Source organism: Panthera uncia, unplaced genomic scaffold (assembly GCF_023721935.1).
Source record: "Panthera uncia isolate 11264 unplaced genomic scaffold, Puncia_PCG_1.0 HiC_scaffold_1308, whole genome shotgun sequence".
NCBI classification, from domain to species: domain Eukaryota; kingdom Metazoa; phylum Chordata; class Mammalia; order Carnivora; family Felidae; genus Panthera; species Panthera uncia.
The window spans coordinates 113207-133884 of record NW_026057929.1 but is presented as its reverse complement, the minus strand read 5'-3'; the positions used below and the strand labels follow the sequence as shown (position 1 = coordinate 133884).

Genomic DNA, 20678 nt, shown 5'->3' with positions numbered 1-20678 from the left:
TATCACAACAAAGTGAATAAGAATATTTTCTTGAATATATTGACTTGAATCTCAGCAATTTTTTTATTATCTAAGTACATTATTTTGGGGGTAAAAAAAAGACTATATGCTTTGCTCCCAAAGAAGTACAGACAGAATTTAAGTACAACAAAACATATTTTTAAATTTTATTGCAATATTAATTCTTATTTCATAAATGTACTCATATAAGGAATACAAAAAGGACAAAAATTTTATTTTTCAGCCTCTTTAAGTTTTTTAAAACTCAGAACATATCTGTATATCTTTATAGAGAATTAGTATAATTTGGAGGCCCTGGAGGCTTGGGAGAGTGAGTATTTGAACTGGTTCTTCACGTGGTTCCTTTTTAAAATATGGGGGCTTAAACATTTTTTTTAAAGTTCAGAGTATTAGAACAATGTAGATTCTAACAGATTATACAATAGTCCATATTTTAATATGGAAGTTTACTTATGAATTTTTTTCATTTAAAAGGATCTCTTAATAGATTTTCATTTGACTTTCAGTGTTTACATAGCATTGCCTCTGTCACTCTTGAAATGCACCTTTTGAAATGTAGAAGTAAAGTTCTGTAAATATAAAATAGCTGCCTAATCAAGTTTTCATATCACTATCAAACTAGTTTTGAGATCAGGTGTCAAAACTAAAACTGCAAGTGAATTTTTTGAGACAAACTGTCTGTTACCTTCATTCAGAATGGCAGATTCTTTCCTCCCAGAAAATTACTTCCTTTTCCCTTCCCCAAATAATAATAGGCAAAATATATTCAACTTAAATTGACATTTCCTCAGATATAGTTTAGTCGCTTAGACTCCTGATAACTTCAGCTTTCAAAACCTGTAAAAGGTAATCATCTCTTTTTGTGGGCTTGAAAATAGTCCTCTTAAAGACTTTGGCTCATGATAGATTATTCTATTATTCCTTATAGAATCATCAGGCTGTTAAATACTAGAATAATATATCTTTATAGTTTTAATTCCTATCATTCATGAATATTAATCTAAATAATTCCCGTAAGGAGATATGGATTGTATAATTACTTTAGAGAGTGTCTTTGGTGACATTCATACCATGAATAAAGAATATTTTGAATGAAGACTTTGGAATTTCTCTGGTTCTTTATCTATAAAGTAAGAATAATAGTATCTGAACCAGAATGTAGTTTTTAGCAGAAAATGAGACAACACATAATGTATTTAGTATTTTGTCAAATATATAGTAGAGAGTTAATGTATGTTTTTATACTAATGTGCTCATGGTTGGAGCAGGTAGAAATGGTGCTGTTTGACAACATGTTGATAAGTCTTAGTATTACTAAAAGAAAAAAAGACCACATATATATGAAAACTTAGTTATTAATCTGAGAAAAGTGATAGAACCTCTTACTGTCTTTTAAATGAAAATTCCTGTCTGTGCGACATGGAATTAAAAAAATTGTAAAGAGGGGTGCCTGGGTGGCTCAGTCAGTTAAGCGTCCAACTTCGGCTCAGGTCATGATCTCATAGTCTGTGGGTTCGAGCCCCGCATCAGGCTCTGTGCTGACAGCTCAGAGCCTGGAGCCTGCTTCGGATTCTGTGTCTCCCTCTCTCTCTGCCCCTCCCCTGCTCATGCCCTCTCTCTGTCGCAAAAATAAATAAAAAAATTAAAAAAATTAATAAAAAAATGTAAAGATACTCAGTAGCAATATTAATTAATTTGAAAAGACCTCTGGTTAAACTTCAGGCTTAAAATAGAGTTGATAAGACACTGCTTAATTCCGCTTTGTGAGTGGATGATAGATAATTAAAAGGTGACCTGCCTTTTGTCAGATAGTGTTCCTGATGGCTAGTGAAATTACACAAACTGAAGGATAAAAGATGGCATTTTAAATGAGAAAAAAACATTTTTCATGGTACATTAAGGATTAGTTGACCAGAAATCCATGATATTATACTGGATACAGCTGATGGCAGGTTTGTTTTATTTTCAGAAAATCTGTATTTTGTAAAGTTGAAAAAATAAGGAATGAGTTTTAAAGCTCTAATGTAGGCTTTAGGAATAATATGTAATTAATCTAGAAAGGAAAAGAAGACAACTTATACCTGTAAATAAATAGTCCATTTCTTTTTCATTACTCTGTAATGATTCTTTGAATCAAAACCGAAATTCTCACTGCAGTCCAAAATTTATCTTATGTCAAATCTTTTATTTCTGTTACCATAAGAATCTACTGAAACCAATAATATGTTAATTGCAAAGGCTTCATTGGTTTGAAATGTCCCGAATGGACACTGTGAAGAACAAACTGCTTTAGTAAAGACTGCCTTCAAACTAAAATTTATTCTGATCACTTGTAGTCTGACTAATTCCAGTTAGAACAGATGTTAAGTTGTAAAAATATTATTTCATTTTTATTGCTTCTACATCCATGATTGAGCCAAGCCTTAAAATTTAAGTCTGGAGTTAGGAAGTGGGGGGAGAAGGAAGTAGAAAAATATGTTCTTTGAGTTTGGCAAATACTCATATGCAAAATAACATCGATTTGGAAAAAGAACACTGGGTATTCTTTTTCATTTACCTATCCTGGTTCACATTGTATTAATACAAAATGTTTCATCTTTTGGAACACTTTGTTTAATCTGTTCTTTACCAAGAGAAATGTATGAGTTAATACCAGTAGTTCTAAGAAATAATTAGGAACATCTTTTTTTAAATGTCTCTTACTTTCTCTACTTGCTTTATTTAAAAGCCCCATTTTTCATTGCTAAGAACAATATATATTATGCTTACATTGCAACTCTCTTCTGGGTACTCAAAGTACCTTGAAATGCACTTAATTTATGACCTTTTTCAATGTTTAGACAAATATTTTCTAAAGTGTTCAATATAATACAAAATTCCTAAATAAAGTGCATTTAATCAATTGCTCCATTTAGAATTACTTAGGCTTTAATGATATAATTTAACATACAAACAACACCTACAAATGAGTTGATCATTTTAATGAACATGTATTGTTTTTATTTGGATGTGTACTAAGCACTAGCAAATGCATTACAGTAATGAATTTCTTAGCATTTACAGATAACAACTCTTTAATAGTTTTGTGTTTCTATTTATTATTTATTATAGCATTTCTAATCCTTCCATTTTTTATCTTATAGGAAATAAATGATGTGGATGTTCAGGAACTTGTAAGAAGGTCAATTGGAAGGTTAACAATCATTCGGCAGACATTTCCAGTCCCCCAGAATATAAGTCAGCGATGTTTCCGTGGCAACCATCGAATATCTTCAACATTGTGTGATCCAAAGGATCCATTTGCTCAGAATATGGAGGTATATTCTAAGTGCTACAGTATTTCTCTCAAGGTGCTTTGTTGGCCAATTGTAGAGAGAGCTCTTTGAGTTGTTTTAGATTTAGAATTATACATGTTTCCATTTTCTGAGCTATTCTCTTCCTCTGGAAATTTTCTAAGTCTGATGCAGGAGTCCTAACAATTTGTGTCTTTGATCTTTTTGACCTCATTGTTGCAAAATATATACTTGTTAAAAAAAAATAAATACATAAAAGTTATTTCCTTCCCAGCAAGTAGATCCATAGCATTTACTGTGTTGGAATTTGTGATTGATATTCCTTAATGCCAGATGGCAAATTATTATGCTAATAAATTTGCTTGTTTTTTTCTGTATAACAAGGACATAGAAATATATTTTTAAAGATTACTCTCTAGTTTAAAGACATTCACCAAAAAACTATTTAGAAATGCAAAAGATACTATAGTGCTATATATTCCTATCCAAACCAGAAAGGATATGGCTGAAACCTTTGCTCTTCAGAATACAACAAAGAATTCGAAGGTAAATAAATAAAATCTCTGAGCAGCAAAATAGAGAACATCAGGTGCCTGCAGTTTACTCATAAGGATGTCCTTTAACTACTCACCTAGAATCCATTTTCTTTTTCTTAAGGAAAATGCTATCAGATTTTGTTTCATTTAGTTTTATTTCCTTTGCACTGGAAATTTTAATATGTCAATTTGAACAGGGTGTTAAAAAAAAAAAAAGCAGACACATCAATAGTAGGAAGCCATAAGGAGTACTTTCTAGCAAGGCAAGAGACAAGAAAAATAAATCAATCAGATCTACTAATTCAAATATCCTATCAATGTAGACTTGCCTTATAAAAAGAACTCTGTGTCCTAAAACAGTTCCTAAGGGTATAATTGTAGTATACTGCTAGAGACGTAGTATTTAAATAGTAATTCTGAGATAACAAAAATTAAAGTATTGGTCAATTTCAGAAGTTGGAAGAATATATGTTTTAGAAAACTATTCCTTCACAACGTTTACTATCAAAAGTGTTTTAGTGCTTAGAGATACTCAGTTTGAACAGTTTAGAAATATAACCCTATGAGAACTAATTCATCCCCAGTAATACTAGATAAATCAGGTGATTTTGTAAAAATGACCCATTCTTTTAAAAAGCATCTCCACGCTTTTTCTATCTTTAGTCACCTGTGGATTTTTTTTTTAGATGAATTACTATTGATCCAATCACTTCTTCATACTTGCAGTCAACCTAAGGAGCAGCTATGTTTCCCAGGTAGCTAGCTCCAGGAGCATTGCCCACAGAACTTTATGTTCCCAACTAGGCTTTAGGCTTTTGTAGAATAGGTCTCCCCCAGGATCTGGTATCATAAAATCCCATAAAGTACACATCTATCTTTATTTCCTCCATCATGCCTACCACACTGCTTTGCTTCTTCTTGAATATTTGTGCCTTTGAATGTAGTTAAGGAGAAGACAATGGTTAAACTAAGCCACTCTAGAGCCTAAACAAGACCTGTTTAAATTTTAATGCCAGTCTTACAGATATGCTTATAATGACCAATCTTTTCATATTAATTGGTCATGAGTATGATTGATATGAAAACGATAGAATTCTAAATGGGTAAAAACGTAGAATTTTGCTTAAGAAAAATTTGAAATATTAAAGGCTATCTCGTCAAAGGAAATGGCAGGAAATGTACAAATTGGAAAAGTAGAAAGTAACTACACAGTATGTTTTTCCAAATTTTTATTCAAATTCTAGTTGGTTAACATATAGTGTAATATTGGTTTCAGGAGAATTTAGCAATTCATAACTTACACATAACACCCAGTGCTCATCATAACAAGTGCCCTCCTTAATACCCATCCCCCCACCCCCATCCCACTGCCCACTTCTAGCCCATCCCCCACCCACATTCCTCCATCAACACTCAATTTGTTCTCTCTTGTGAAGCATCTCTTATGGTTGTTTCCCTCCCTCTCTCTCTTCCACCCTTTCCATATGTTTATGTTTTGTTTCTTAAATTCTACATATTAGTGAAATAACATGGTATTTGTCTTTCCCTGACTTACTTCACTTAGCATAGTACACTCTAGCTCCTTCCACGTCATTGCAAATGGCAAGATTTCATTCTTTTTGATGGCTGAATAGTATTCTATTGAATATATATACACCAAATCTTCTTTATCCATTCATCAGCCAACGGACACTCAGGCTCTATCAATAGTTTGGCTATTGTTGATAATGCTTCTATAAACATCAGGGTAGTGTACCCCTTTGAATCAGCATTTTTGTTTCTTTTGAATGAATACATAGTAGCACAATTGTTGGATCATAGGATATTTCTATTTTTAACTTTTTGAGGAAATTCCATGCTGTCTTCTAGAGTGGCTGCATCATTTTGCATTCCCACCAATGGACGGACTACATAGTATTGTAAAGCACATTCACCTAAAAGCACAATCCTTCTGATTCTGTTAATGAGTTTCTTGAAATCAGGGAGCAAATATTTTATTTGTTTATTTATTTATTCATCTTCATATCCCCCAGACCTATATGATAAATTAAGGATGTACAGGAAGCACCACACCTCTTATCCCCACCTTCGTCTTACTCCTTTCAAACCCACAGATGGAAGAAAATAAGAAAATTACTTTTTCTTTGAGGATTTACTACATAGTAATTTCCCTATTATATGTAATAAATTTTGACAGAATAGTTAATGTATAAAAGAAAAATTGACAGAATCTTTTATATGTGAAGATTTATATGATTAAGTATCTAAATCTAAATGTATCTAAATGTAGGGCTGTTGAATTTAAGATGTTCCACTAAAAGCAGAGCATTTGATATAGAGGCTTACCTTGGGGAAAATTTTATCTTACTGAAGTTAAAGAAAAACAACAAGATAATATGCATTAAAAATTGGGGAGTACAGGTTTCCTTTGGAGAAGTAACCCTCTCAACTTGGAGCTAATAAAAAAATGCAGGTAAATATGTCCACAGACAGACCTTTATCTTATCAGCTGGGTACTATTAAAAGTAGCAAAATAAAGGTATGAAAATATGACTGAAGAGAGCTCTAAAAATAGAGACCCAACCGTAAAATGGAAACCCGAACTATAAGATCACAATAATCAGTACAACAGGGAAGAAGAGGGTACAGTGGGCCTGTGTAGAGATCTTTGGGCTGTTACTTAATTTAATGTACATAGAAAGAAAAGGTTTAGAAGGAACAAAAAACTAGTTTCCCAAATCTTTAAATTAGTGCCAGAAAGACTAAAATCCAGGATGAGTTGAAGTTGCAAAGTAAATGTTAAAGGAAACTTTTAGCTCTATAAACAAAGTTTTTAGCAATATATGAAGCAAGAAGAAAGTGAGTCTTTCACTGCTTGGTGAAACTAATGTTAGCTTGGCTGCTAATGGAGAGAAAATAGAAAAGTCAGGGTTTTTTGTTTGTTTGTTTGGTTTGTTTGTTTGCTTCTGTCATCTCCATCTAAGAAAAATTGTCTTCAAATTAGAAAAGTTAGAATAAATTTTTTTAATTAAACCACTTTTTTTTAAAGAGCAGGGATTTGGATATGGTAAGAGTATACCTTACTGCTTTAAAATGAAGCTTAGGGGCGCCTGGGTGGCTCAGTCGGTTGAGCGTCCGACTTCGGCTCAGGTCACGATCTTGCGGTCCGTGAGTTCGAGCCCCGCGTCAGGCTTTGGGCTGATGGCTCAGAGCCTGGAGCCTGCTTCCGATTCTGTGTCTCCCTCTCTCTCTGCCCCTCCCCCGTTCATGCTCTGTCTCTCTCTGTCTCAAAAATAAATAAATGTTAAAAAAAATTTTAAAATGAAGCTTAAATAATAATTGTTAAGAATAGTAAATAAAGTGGTAGATACGATCACAATATTTTAATTTAGAAATACTAGAGAAATACCTCAGAAGAAGACCCCAGTACGTGAAATTGGTATATCGTTCCACATTTCAAAAGGAAGGAAAAAAGATTCTGACAGAGTGTAGTATATTAAAGGTTGATGAATTATTTGGATAAACTGTAGAATGTATTATTAAGTATATCATTTGGGGTCCTTCATATGTGACCATAGGACTCTCTTAAGAACAAGCACTGGCAAGTCAAATCCTGTTTACTAATTGTTTATATTGAGAGAATTTTATAAATCTATTTATTGTATGTTGATTTTTATGTTGTGTTTGACATTTTTTAAGGAAAATTTATAGGAAAGCACAAAATCTTATAGGGAAGCATTAAAAAGTCTAGATAGATTGATGTCACTCAAAGATTTTCAATAAAGGACTCCTAAGAATAGAAGATAGTAGTAAACACTCTGTTTTCAGATTTTTTTTTCGAAGGAAATTTAAAAAATTCAAAATATAGACAGTCTCATTATTATCCTTAAAAGGATAAACTCATAACATGAGTTTATTTAAAATTAGAAGTAATTTTTCAAATAGTTTACTAGTTATTTTTCTTATTCTCCAAATCTTTGAGCAAATTTGATATGCCTACAACATGGCTCAGATATATTTTGTAGCTTTGAGCACTTCTAATATCTATACTTTATTTTACTTCAATTTAGGAACTATGGAACTAGAAGAACATTCAACCACAGTGATAAACATTCTGCTCTTGAAGTATGAGGAACTCTCTATGGTCATCCAAAAATACTGTTCTTGTACTTATATTTTCAAATGTTTACCATTACACAAATAAAAATGAATAAAGTATGCCTATCAGATTTGCAAATGACATAAAGCTAGGAGAGAAACCTTATTCTGGGCTGTATGATCAAGATCCAAATTATTAATACTCCCCGAATAATAAACGTAAAAGTTGAAGTTTCAAAGAGATAAAGTATAGGCTCAAAGTCATTACCCTAAGTCTAGTTGGATGAGACCTGGTTTGACAGCTGTTTAAGGTTATTGAGATGAAGGCCAATTTTGTTTGAACACAGCACAAGTCTTATTTGCTCTACACCATTTCAGTGTAATCTTGGCCTCCATGTCAGAGCATTTTGCTATGATCAAGAGACATAACCTTATACTATTCTGTTCTAGTCAGATTGTATCTGCAATAATGTGTTGTTTATAAGTTCTAAACTCTGAACAGGAACATAAAAAAAAAGAGAAGGAAAGAAGAAAAATGCTGAGATGATGAACAGCCTAGAAATTATACAAGATGATGAACAATTGAAGGAAAGAGAATGTTTCAGGGCAAGTGATGGATGTTATCAAATATCAGAAGGTTGTCAGATAGAGAAGGTGGGTGCTGGTGCTCAGTTAAGTTGGAAAACACGTGTAGTGAGAGTGAGAGGGAAATAATTGGTCAGCTGGTGGGAAAATGGAGTTTAAGATGTTAGAGGAGGTATGTGTTTGTGTCCAGTGATAGTCATTTGTGTTAGATGTAGCCAGAGTAGATGTCAAATTCATCTCTGTAGAAATTGCAGTGACTTTTTTTTTTAATGCTGGGCAAAAGTTTGGAATCACTGTGAAAGAGGAGTCAAAGACCTCATGAATACAGAGTGGCCAAGAGACGAGTAGGTGATAACAGAAAGGAACTCTAAAGTATAGTATAGGAAAGAGCATGAACCTCAAAACAGAACAGGTGCTTTCCTGAGATAGAAGTAATGGAAGGAGTAATTGAAAGCTCACAAAATGTCACTACCTCCTTTCGATCCCACAGTTTGGAAGGTGGGCAAATGAATAGAGGCAGTTTTTGTTGAAAACACCAGTCATATATATCAAATGCAAAGCACTCGTCTTTAGGAACAGCGTGGATGCTCAAGGTACATGCCTCAAAGCTCACAGAAGACACTGTGCCACCACAGTGTCAAGATTCGGATGGAACCCAAGTTGTCAGGTTTCTCACATCTTGACTTCTGTCAAACATGCCTGATGTTAAACCTGCCTTTCTTTTCTTCATCTTCTTTTGTTTGACAACTATTTATCAGAATGTGTGCTAGCCGCTAGGAAACAAAAGTACAAAGGGGGAAAATTTGTACATGATGAGCCCCTATCCAGAAGGAGCTCATGTTCTAGTGGGAAAACCAGATTAAGAAATCTTAGAATTATGATATGTTCCAGTACAGGCATGCGTGTGTTATGGGAGACAAAGGAGACTGCCCAGTTAGCCTGGAAGCTGGTAGGGTCCTGAGAAGTTGTCAGGATAGGATTCTCCTAACTTCTGACCTGTTAATTGGATATTAGATGTTAACTGGTTGGAGAAAGGTAACAAGACATCAAAGAGTGTTATTCCAACAATTTCATATATACACTGAAAGCAATCAGTCAGAGAAAGAAGCCAAATAAAGCTAGAGAGATAAGAGCAAGCAAGATTGAGGCAGTGAAGCAAAGAAAGGTTAAAAGCGGCCAGATTATTGCAAATTATTGAGAAATTGTCAAAAGGTTTTCCTTTTGGGTCTTCACAGTCTAATTCAGACTGAATTTTGATTCATCAACTACTTTTATCTTCAAGTCTTCATTCATTGCAGATTTAAGCTACTCCCCTAGTCTGTCTAGTAATTATCTGGCAGGGTAAGGGCAGGGAGGTGAAGGTGAGGATAGCCTGCCTTACTATTTCCTTACAAAGAACAAGGGTACCTGGGTGGCTCTGTCGGTTAAGCATCCAACTTCGGCTCAGGTCATGATCTCTCAGTTCGTGAGTTCAAGCCCCACTTTGGGCTCTGTACTGACAGCTCAGAGCCTGGAGCCTGCCTCAGATTCTGTGTCTCCCTCTCTCTCTGCCCCTCCCCTGCTCACACTCTGTCTCTTTCCATCTCTCAAAAATAAATGAACATTAAACAATTTTAAAAACAGTATTTCCTTTTAAATAACAAGTTGGTATTTCACATAGTGCATGAGAGTATGCAATGTCTCTTTTAAGAAAGGCCTGCCTTCCATTAGTGTTATACATATAAAACGATGTTTGATATACACAAATGATTAAAGATTCACCTAGTAAAGAAAGAAAACTCACAAGGCACTATTAGGAAGTGCTTATTAACAGTTTCTCATAGCATTAAACTGTCATCCCAGTAGTTGAAATTTAGTGCCATTTTGTGATGTGGGCAGACAATTTCATAAGATTCCTTCATAATTACTTATAAGCAAAGGGCAGTCAACATATTGTCCCTTTTATTTTCAGGAAAAAAAACTGTGATACCAAGATACTTTTAAAAAGCTGAAGAAATTTAAATACCTTAAGATGGATTTAACTTTCATAGCTACATTGATTTCTCATTTTTGTTTTACTTTATGTTGCATTTTTCTTTCAGAGGAGTAATAATAAAACATCTAACAGCCTTTATTGACTTTGGATATCTCTTGATGTTTATGTTTTCTGAATAAGTTCTAATTTCTTTGAAAAATAAACACCTTCTACAAATGACAGCATAGATATTAGTTCTGTCAAGAGTAAGTGTAAGAATGCAACAGATCATAGTGACAATTTTCATGACTCTTTTTTGCAATTTATATAGAAGGAAAATAATAACATGATTGCTTTAAGAAGAAAGCATTAATTTAAATACATATTCACAGTTATTTATATTTATTTATATGGTCACTTATTTATAATGGTATCTGTCATGTTAATGAATTAGAATGCATGTGTATACCTAGATAATGTTGTGTAGATCCTTGATAATTGTAATTTTATCAATGGCCATGCGTTTTCTCATTTTTTTCATTACCAAATCCCCATAGACATGCACATATACACACATGGCTGCTTCTTCTTCTTCTTCTTTTTTTTTTTTAGCACCTATGACACTTATTTTATATGTAAGATCGAGTTGATATTTCTCCATCTGAATAATCAGAATGCAAAGACTTGACATATTCAGAAATGTATTATTCAGTTTGCCCTTCCAATCTGAAGCCCTTAGATCCTTACCTCTTCAGAAAGAAATAAGGGCCAGTGATTTTCTAAGGTCTGACACTAACAGCCTTGCCTCTGTCGAAACTTTTCTTTTTTATCTTCTCTTTCACACCTAAATAAGCTGAAAAAGCAATTGAGGCATACAATCAGACAAGACTTCATTGTCAACGGCAAAATTGCCCAGGAAATGAAAAAAGAAACCTTTTGCTTAATAAATAACCCAGTAAACCAGCCATCTATGACATGAACGGAGGCAGCTGAGCTGATGATTTTCTCCTAATTCTTGATGGTTGGCATCAGTGATTCTAATGATTACTGTCTAATGTCTTTTCAGATTTCAAACCTTTACATATATGACACGGTGCTTCTGCTTGCTAATGCTTTTCATAAGAAACTGGAGGACCGAAAATGGCACAGCATGGCAAGTTTGTCATGCATCAGAAAGAACTCTAAGCCCTGGCAGGGAGGGCGTTCCATGCTGGAGACTATCAAGAAGGTAACTTGTGACTAACGTTTCACTCTCCTTAATTTTCATGTAAAGGGATACAGTAAATCATTTTTGAGGGCATATCTTTCAAAAGGATGTTTTTTGTCACCAACATTGTTAGTCCAAAGCACAAAACAGTGTAATAGATGAGTAAAATATTAAAAACAACAACAACAACAAGGTCAGAAAGTCACATGCATGTATAAAACAAGGAGCCGTTACCTATTTGTAAGGATATATTACACGAGTATAGTTAGTGGTTGAAATTATTTGAATTGTATTTGTTATACCATTAGTATTAGAAATACTCAAATTATTTTGGTGCCTGTGACAAATACAAATACTTGTTTTTGTTTGTTTGTTTGTTTGTTTGTTTGTTTGTTTTCTTTAAAATACACCATCAGGGGCGTCTGGGTGGCTCAGTTGGTTAAACGTCTGACTTTGGCTCAGGTCATGATCTCTGGTTTGTGAGTTCAGACCCCGCGTCGGACTCTGTGCTGGCAGCTCGGAGCCTGGAGCCTGCTTCAGATTCTGTGTCTCCCTCTGTCTCTGCCCCTGTCCCGCTCACACTCTGTCTGTCTCTCTAAATAAATAAATAAATAAATAAACAAACAAACAAACAAACATTAAAAAAAAATTTAAATGCACCATGAACTGAAAAAAATAAACACAAGCCGTCACTGTTTTTCAATTACATGATACATGGTAAGACATTAGAAGCAATGATCTTTAATTTATCTTATAATCAAGATATAATTCATAAGCAGTACTATTTTGCAGCATTTAGGAACTATTTTAGCTATGTGGTGTGTTCTCCTTCCTCACTGTCAGTGTGGTGTTTAGCCTGGCTGTGACCCGCTCTGGCTCAGTACCTGCTCCGTTCCCAGGAGGCACTTTATGCTGTTAGGCTTCTCTCAATGGTTTGAGCAATTCTGCAGTTTATTAGCCTTTGTCATGTCATCCTTGCTGGCATTTTCTGTCTGTCTCGCACAGCTTCTTGGATTTAAAATGAAATGATTAATAAAACAAACAAATGTCTCCTGTACCCTTTACACAAAGAAGACAGACATTTAGAAGTTTATGTTCTTTATTTTACCCATCCTTTTCCTCTCTGCATGTGTTTGCCTTCCTCTTGTGAAACAAAAAAAGAAATAGCTAGTTGAAAGAAATGTGAATGCATTTAGAAAAGCCAGAGAAAAACCTAAACATCTATCATTAGAAGTGAACTAGAGGTACAAAAAAACAGAAGTGGAAGAAAGAAATGTTGCAAATGGAGAATAGCCTGGATCTTTCTCTTGATATGTTTCCTTTTTGTAAAAAGAATCGCTTTAATGAGAATTTAGGCACTTATCAACAGAAGTGCTTGAAAATCAAATGCATTGAATATATTGGCAGAGTAAGATATTTCAACTAAAATATGAATAAGTCAAATCTAAACTCAAGGTGTTGCCAAGATCTCCCTATCTGTCCATGTAGAGATTTGGCAGGTATGAATCCAAGGGAAGTTGTTGAACATGATTCTGATCCTGCCAATTTATTAGTTCAGGCTTTGGCTAGGATGCAGGAACTTGAATATATTCATTCTTCTGAAGCCTCCTCACAAAGACAGAATAATAGTTTGGGAGGTTGCTTAGGAGATACTTACTTAGTGAAAGTATTAGCGGGAAGGAAATAAAGATACCATAATATGTAGGTAGTTCTTATGGAGTAGTTCAATATATAAAATGTTGCTGCTGGAAAATGTATAATCAAAACAATAATATGATAATTATGACATTTATTTGGGGGGGGGGATATTTATATATTTGTCCTGGTGAGCTTTCAGCCTAATGATGCTTTTTAAAGAAATATATCCATTCAGTGTATTTATAAAGACTAAGTTTGAATGATATATGTCATTGCAGATATTCAGTTACATTATTTTTTAAGTAAACTCTATGCCCAACATGGGACTTAAATTTACAACCCCAAAAGCAAGAGTCACATGCTCAGTTTCATTATTTTTTGTTCCACATTTCAAATTGACTTAAAAAAAATGGAGGTTTTTTTTTTCCAGTCATAACTTTGCCTCATATGAGTGTTCTGGTCATCCCATTCATATGCCAAGGCTGATAATACTCCGCATACCAAAAAATTTTGAGAGAAAGATTACTACTCATACAGGAACTCCCAGGAGAGCAGAGTGGGCTCAGGAATGTCCAGGCTGGCTTGACCAAGCAGCAGGAGTGGGCTGGGCCCAGGTAGTGACTAGGAAGTAGGACTGGGGAAAGTTCCCATTTACTTGGGCTAGAGATTTTCAAGGCTTAAATTTCCAACTGGTATCAGACAAAAAGTTGCGGGATGAGCTTTGTTGATCAGCCTGTCCAAATGTGGAGCCACAGGGGAAAGGGAGACCAAAGCTTAGAAAGAAATCAGCAGCCAAACATCACAAATGAGGTCAGGCTCCTTATTACAGTGGGAATATTCTAGTAATAAAATTTTTAATTACATTCAAATAACCCCTGCGTGTCTCTATGAAAGGCATGCCGTATATACTTTACAAAGCTTCTGTGCTACTGCATGGAGACAACGAAGTGAAAGAATGAGGGTCTGTCCCTTAATTAATTTCTATTCTTTTTAACGGGGTGAGACAAAAGAGATAAAAAAGCAATGCAGCTGACATAAGTACTGTAAATGTCCAGAACATTTATACAGGGGCAGATAGCGGTTTCCATAAATTGAAGGTTTACAGTTTATTTTATGAATTTATAGAACAGGTACTTCCACATTTCTCTTCTTTAAAAAAAAAAAAAGAGGCTAATTCTCAAATGTTTATTTCTCCAAGGTATTATCAGTGACCTTGAAGCCATGCTATTTATATGAATTTTTAGATTATTTTTGAGAAAATGATATTTTTGTAAAATATTGGGTCTACCTATCCATGGACATGGTATCTATCCATATAGTCATCTTTTATAGCCCTCAGTAAAGACTTACAGTGTCCTTCATACATATTTTCATTATATTTCTCCTAAAATTTTATGAAGTTTTGATTATGTATATCTGCACGTGTGACACTATCATGAATATAATCTATTTCCATTATGTTTTCCAACTACATATTGTAGGTATGTAAGGTAGTGGTTGATGTCTGATATATTTGGTGATTAAGCTGATCAACTCTTGAAACTTGAGTCCTGATTCTCACCTCTTTCTTTGTAGTTTATTCTCTTGTCTTTTCAAGTGGACATTGATACCATCCTCAAGTAAAATTAATGTTGTCACCTAATTCTAATATTTTATGTATTTTTTGAACTTTTAAAAAACTTTTCTTGGGGGCTGTCAGGTACACCATAGAGCTCTGTGTCCTTCAGAGGTGGCCACTTTTCCCTGCTTGAGGTGACGATATCAGGTCATATCTTTCTCTGAGACGTAGAGGTGAGGATTCAACCTCTACAGAAGAGATGCAACTGATACCAACCTGGCCTAGAGCTGACCTGCAGAACCCTGACATGCAGGACACAGTATTTTCCAGCTCTCATCTGATGCATTCTTCAATTCTTCATCTTAGTTTTAATGCTAATTCACCACTCACATGTGGCACTTCCAGCTCTTGGGAAGAGGGAACCTTAAGCTGTGATGTTAGTGGCACATCGGAGGCAGAGACCTGATGTGGGGATCTACATGAAAGTGTTTGTAGGTGAATTTGCAGGATGAGCCAGCAACAGAGATACAGTGGCCGGTGAGCAGTCTCTAGGCCAAAACTTGTGATTTGAGCAACATACATAAATATGGCAATGTGCAAAGAAAATTTAAGGGGATTTCTTCAACATTTTATTGACTGTCTTGATAAAGAAGAAAATGTTGCCATAGACATTGCTGGGCCTTTGTGCATGCAGTGATAAGGATATTGATATAACTGGGGAGTCATGTTATTTTTATATATCTGATATATTGTCAAGTTAGCTCACATACAGTGTATACAGTGTGTTCTTAGCTTTAGAAATAGATTTCTGTGATTCATCACGTATATACAACACCCAGTGCTCATCCCAACAAGTGCCCTCCTCAATGTCCATCACCCCCTTTCCCTGCCCCCACCCCCACCAATCCCCAGTTTGTTCTCTGATATTAAGAACCTCTTATGGTTTGCCTCCCTCTTTGTTTCTATTTTTTTTCTTTACCCTCCCCCATGGTCTTCTGTTAAGTTCCTCAAATTCCACACATGAGTGAAAACATGGTGTCTGTCTTTCTCTGACTGACTTATTTCATTTAGCATAATACCCTCAAGTTCCATCCACATTGTTGAAAATGGCAGGATTTCATTCTTTTCTATTGCTGAATAGTATTCCTTTGTGTGTGTATATATGTGTATATATATTTTATATATATATATATTAACATATATATGCATTATACACACACACACACACACACACACACACATATATGAAACACATCTTCTTTATCTATTCATCAGCTGATGGACATTTGGGCTCTTTCCATAACTTGGCTATTGTTGATAGCACTGCTGTAAACTTGGGATACATGCACCCCTATGAATCAACATTCCTGTATCTTTTTGATACATTCCTAGCAGTGCTGTTGCTGGGTTGTAGGGTAATTATATTTTTAATTTTTTGAGGAACCTCCACACTATTTTCCAAAGTGGCTGCACCAGTCTGCATTTCCACCAAAAATGCAAGAGGTTCCCCTTTCTCCACATCCTCACCAACATCTCTTGTTTACTGAATTGTTAATTTTAGCCACTTTGACCCATGTGTGGTGGTATCACAATGTGGATTCTTCTCAGAGCTAGAACAAGCAATCCTAAAATTTGTATGGAACCACAGAATACCCTTAATAACCAAAGTAATGTTGAAAAAGAAAACCAAGCAGCGCTCTCAACAATAGCCAAATTATGGAAAGAGCCTAAATGTCCATCAACTGATGAATGGATAAAGAAATTGTGGTTTATATACACAATGGAATACTACGTGGCAATGAGAAAGAATGAAATCTGGCCTTTTGTAGCAACGTGGATGGAACTGGACAGTGTGATGCTAAGTGAAATAAGCCATACAGAGAAAGACAGATACCATATGGTTTCACTCTTATATGGATCCTGAGAAACGTAACAGAAACCCATGGGGGAGGGGAAGGAAAAAAAAAAAAAAGAGGTTAGAGTGGGAGAGAGCCAAAGCATAAGAGACTGTTAAAAACTGAGAACAAACTGAGGGTTGATGGGGGGTGGGAAGGAGGGGAGAGTGGGTGATGGGTATTGAGGAGGGCACCTTTTGGGATGACCACTGGGTGTTGTATGAAAACCAATTTGACAGTAAATTTCATATATTAAATAAAAAAAAAAGAAACCCAATGTACTAATTACTATTTGCTAAATAGATTTTTTCATTAAAAAAAAAAAAAAAAAGAAAGAAAACCAAAGCTGGAGACACCACAATCCCAGACTTTAGCCTCTACTACAAAGCTGTAATCATCAAGACAGCATGGTATTAGCACAAAAACAGACACACAGACCAATAGAATATAATTGAGAACCCAGATTTGGACCCACAAATGTATGGTCAACTAATCTTTGACAAAGCAGGAAAGAGTATCCAGTGGAAAAAAGACAGTCTCTGTAGCAAATGGGGCTGGGAGAACTGGATGGCAACATGCAGAGGAATGAAACTGGACCACTTTCTTAACACCATACACAAAAATAAATTCAAATGGATGAAAGACCTAAATGTGAGACAGGAAACCATCAAAACCCTAGAAGAGAAAACAGGCAACAACCTCATTGACCTGGGCTGCAGCCACTTCTAACTTGACACATCTCCACGGACAAGGGAAATAAAAGTAAAAATGAACTATTGGGACTTCATCAAGATAAAAGCTTCTGCACAGCAAAGGAAACAACCAACAAAACTAAAAGGCAACCGATGGAATGGGAGAAGATACTTGCAAATCACATGTCAGATAGAGGGCTAGTATACAAAATCTATAAAGAACTTACCAAACTCAACACCTGAAAAACAAATAATCCAGTGAAGAAATGGGCAGAAGACATGAATAAACATTTTTTTCCAAAGAAGACATCCAAATGGCTAAAAGACACATGAAAAGATGCTCAAAATAATCATCTGAGGAGTCATCTTAAAGTGTAAACTGTGAACAAATGAAATCATTTGCAAAAATCTATACAGACAGCCCATCTGCCACTCAACTTTAGCATGGCTATCAATGAGATCTTCTTTGACAGTTACCTGACTCAATCTTAGAACATCAGATTTAATGTGTGGAAGACTAATTACATGAGAAACCTGAACTTGAAGGCATTAAGCAGTCTATCACCATGAGTGGCATGTTGATTAGGATGTCCCAGCTGCTTCCAGATGCAGAAGTCCTTCTTGCAATGCCAGGTGTGCACCACCCCCTCCACTGCCTTGGTGGAGATGGACCATGGCTTAATCACTGAGCCCCATGTGGGTGAGTGCTCACCCATAACCACTCTGTGTTCTCAGGAAAGCAGATGATCAAACTTCAAGAGTCTCCTGAAAATATGCCTGCAAGGCAAATGCCTCACACTGCCATCCTTTTTGCTCACAATGATCTTGTTGGCAAGGTTCAACCTGGGGACAAAATAAACATTACAGACGTCTATCTGTAATGTTACTTACTGAGTCCATTCAAGAGTGAGTAATGTGAAGTCTGTTCACAAAATCCACATTGATGACATTTATTATCAGAAAATTGATGCAGAACATTTGCATAAAGAAGTAGATGAAGATATAGAACAGAAACTTTTTCAGAGAAGCATGTGGAATTGCACAAAGAACTTTACAAAAAAAGAAGGCATTTATGAGATCCTTGATTCAGCCTCAGCTCCAAGCTTGTAAGAACATGATGATTTAAAAAGGGGGGAATCTTGCTTCAGCTTTTCCTTGGAAAAAGGAAAGATTTTAGTCACATGGGAAGGGTCAGACTTTGTGCTGAGAACAACATCCTGATGTGTGGTGACCCAAAGACCAGTAAGTTCCAGCTTCTGCATGTGTGTGTATATATATATATATACTGGAATGACCTTGAGATAAGGCAAGTGGGCCTGAAGACTGGTACCTTTGTCCTGAGTGACAGTAGCATCTGCTGTATTGATGTTTGTGAAGATAAATGAAAATACAAGATCAGCATCGCACAAAGTCATGGGATGACTGACTCTATTGCAAAGGCTGGGATTATTGATCAGCTCGATGCATGCACCCTTATCCTGGCAGCAGCAAATTCTATGGAGTCTCAGTGGAATTCTAAAAAACACAACCATTGGTAATATACAGCTACCTCATGTATTATTATCAAGGTTTGATTTGATCTTCCTCATCCTGGACCCGCAGGATGAAGCCTATGACAAGGATCTGATTCACCACCGTGTGGCTCTGTACTACCAGAGCAAGGAGCAAGTGGAGAAGAGGTTCACAAACATGGCGGCACTGAAGAATTACATTGCTTATGCTCACAGAACCGTCGTGTCTTGGCTGAGCCAGGAATCCAGTCAGGCTCTCATCCAGGCTTATGTAGATTTGAGGAGAATGCAGAAGATTGGTAGTAGCTGAGGAATGGTTTCTGTATACTTTTGATAGCTGGACTCATGAGTTCACTTAGCAGAAACCCTGGGTTGGCACTGTGGACATCTCTTCTTACCACGGAAATGAGTGCCACCTCTCCGAAATGGAAAGAAGAGTTAGCTGAAGCACTGAAAAAACTTATTTTATGTAAGAACATCAGCTCTAAAATACTCACAACTTTTTGAAGATATTCAAGGACACTCTGACATAGCAATTACCAAAGATATGTTTGACGAAGCACTTCGTGCTTTGTCTGATGATGACGTCTTGACAGTGACTAGAAAAGCTGTTTGCTTGCCCTGAATCTTTTGTGAATAGTGCTGTGTGTTCTGCTTGTCTGCACTTGGGCATTGCATTTGCATCCATATATGTTTGGCATATAGGCCAATCAGCTGCCGCTGCAGCCATCAGCAGAAATAGATTAAGATCATTATCTGGCTCCATAAAAATGTTTTAACTTGGGTTCCGTTTTCTTAGTAAAGTGTGTTTTCATAAAGTGTATGTTTTCATTACCCCACACACACACATTTTGAGTAAAAACGTGGTGCCAACTTGCAACATACACAGTAGAAATTATTTTCTTGCCATGACATTTTTAGCACCAGGGCTTTTAATCTGTACATATATACAGATAGCAGGATGTCAGTGTTTTTGAAGATGGCAGTCTGGGTGTTTTTTGTTTGTTGGTCGGTTGGTTGGTTGGTTTGGTGTTTTTGGTTTTGGTTTCGGTTTTCTGCTAAACTCTCTAATAGCAAGCATCCATATGCTAGGGATTATTGTAATATGAGATAAGAGTTTAAACCAGAGCCTTTTTCCCTGTTATAGCAGTCAAACATAATTCCTTCTAGAAGCTAGTTCTTATGGAATTAATGATTGGAAATGATCGAGTTCTAGGTTAATGTCTGCCACTTTATTGTAATATGAAAAACTTTTTTTTCTAAGTAAGTTATAGAGATAATTTAAAAAATAATAAAATAAAACTTTTCTTGGCTAACTGCTTTAGCTTCCACTTCTAAACTTCCATAATTTTGATAGTAAATAGAATCTTAGTTTTATAAATATGCCACAAGTATTTTGCTATTAAATATATCAAAGGTAGTATTTGAAAAGATATCTTTAATTCTTTTTTTAAGTTTTTTATTAATTTTGAGAGAGACAGAGACAGTGTTGAGTGGGGGAGGGTCAGAGAGAGAGAGAGAGAAAAATAGAAAGAAAGAGAGAGAGAGAGAATCCTAAGCAGGCTCTGTGCTGCCAACGCAGAGGTCAACACGGGGGGTCAAACTCAAAAAACATGAGATTATGACCTGATCCGAAACCAAGAGTCGGATGCTCTGAGCCACCCAGGAACCCCTGAAAGGATATTTTTTT

At 35.6% G+C, this 20678-nt stretch overlaps 1 pseudogene; it reads left to right on the top strand.

Moving 5' to 3' along the window:
* The first annotated feature begins 3164 nt into the window (after positions 1–3164).
* On the top strand, positions 3165–19613 carry LOC125916904 (DNA replication licensing factor MCM4-like; annotated as a pseudogene).
* The last annotated feature ends 1065 nt before the right edge of the window (positions 19614–20678 follow it).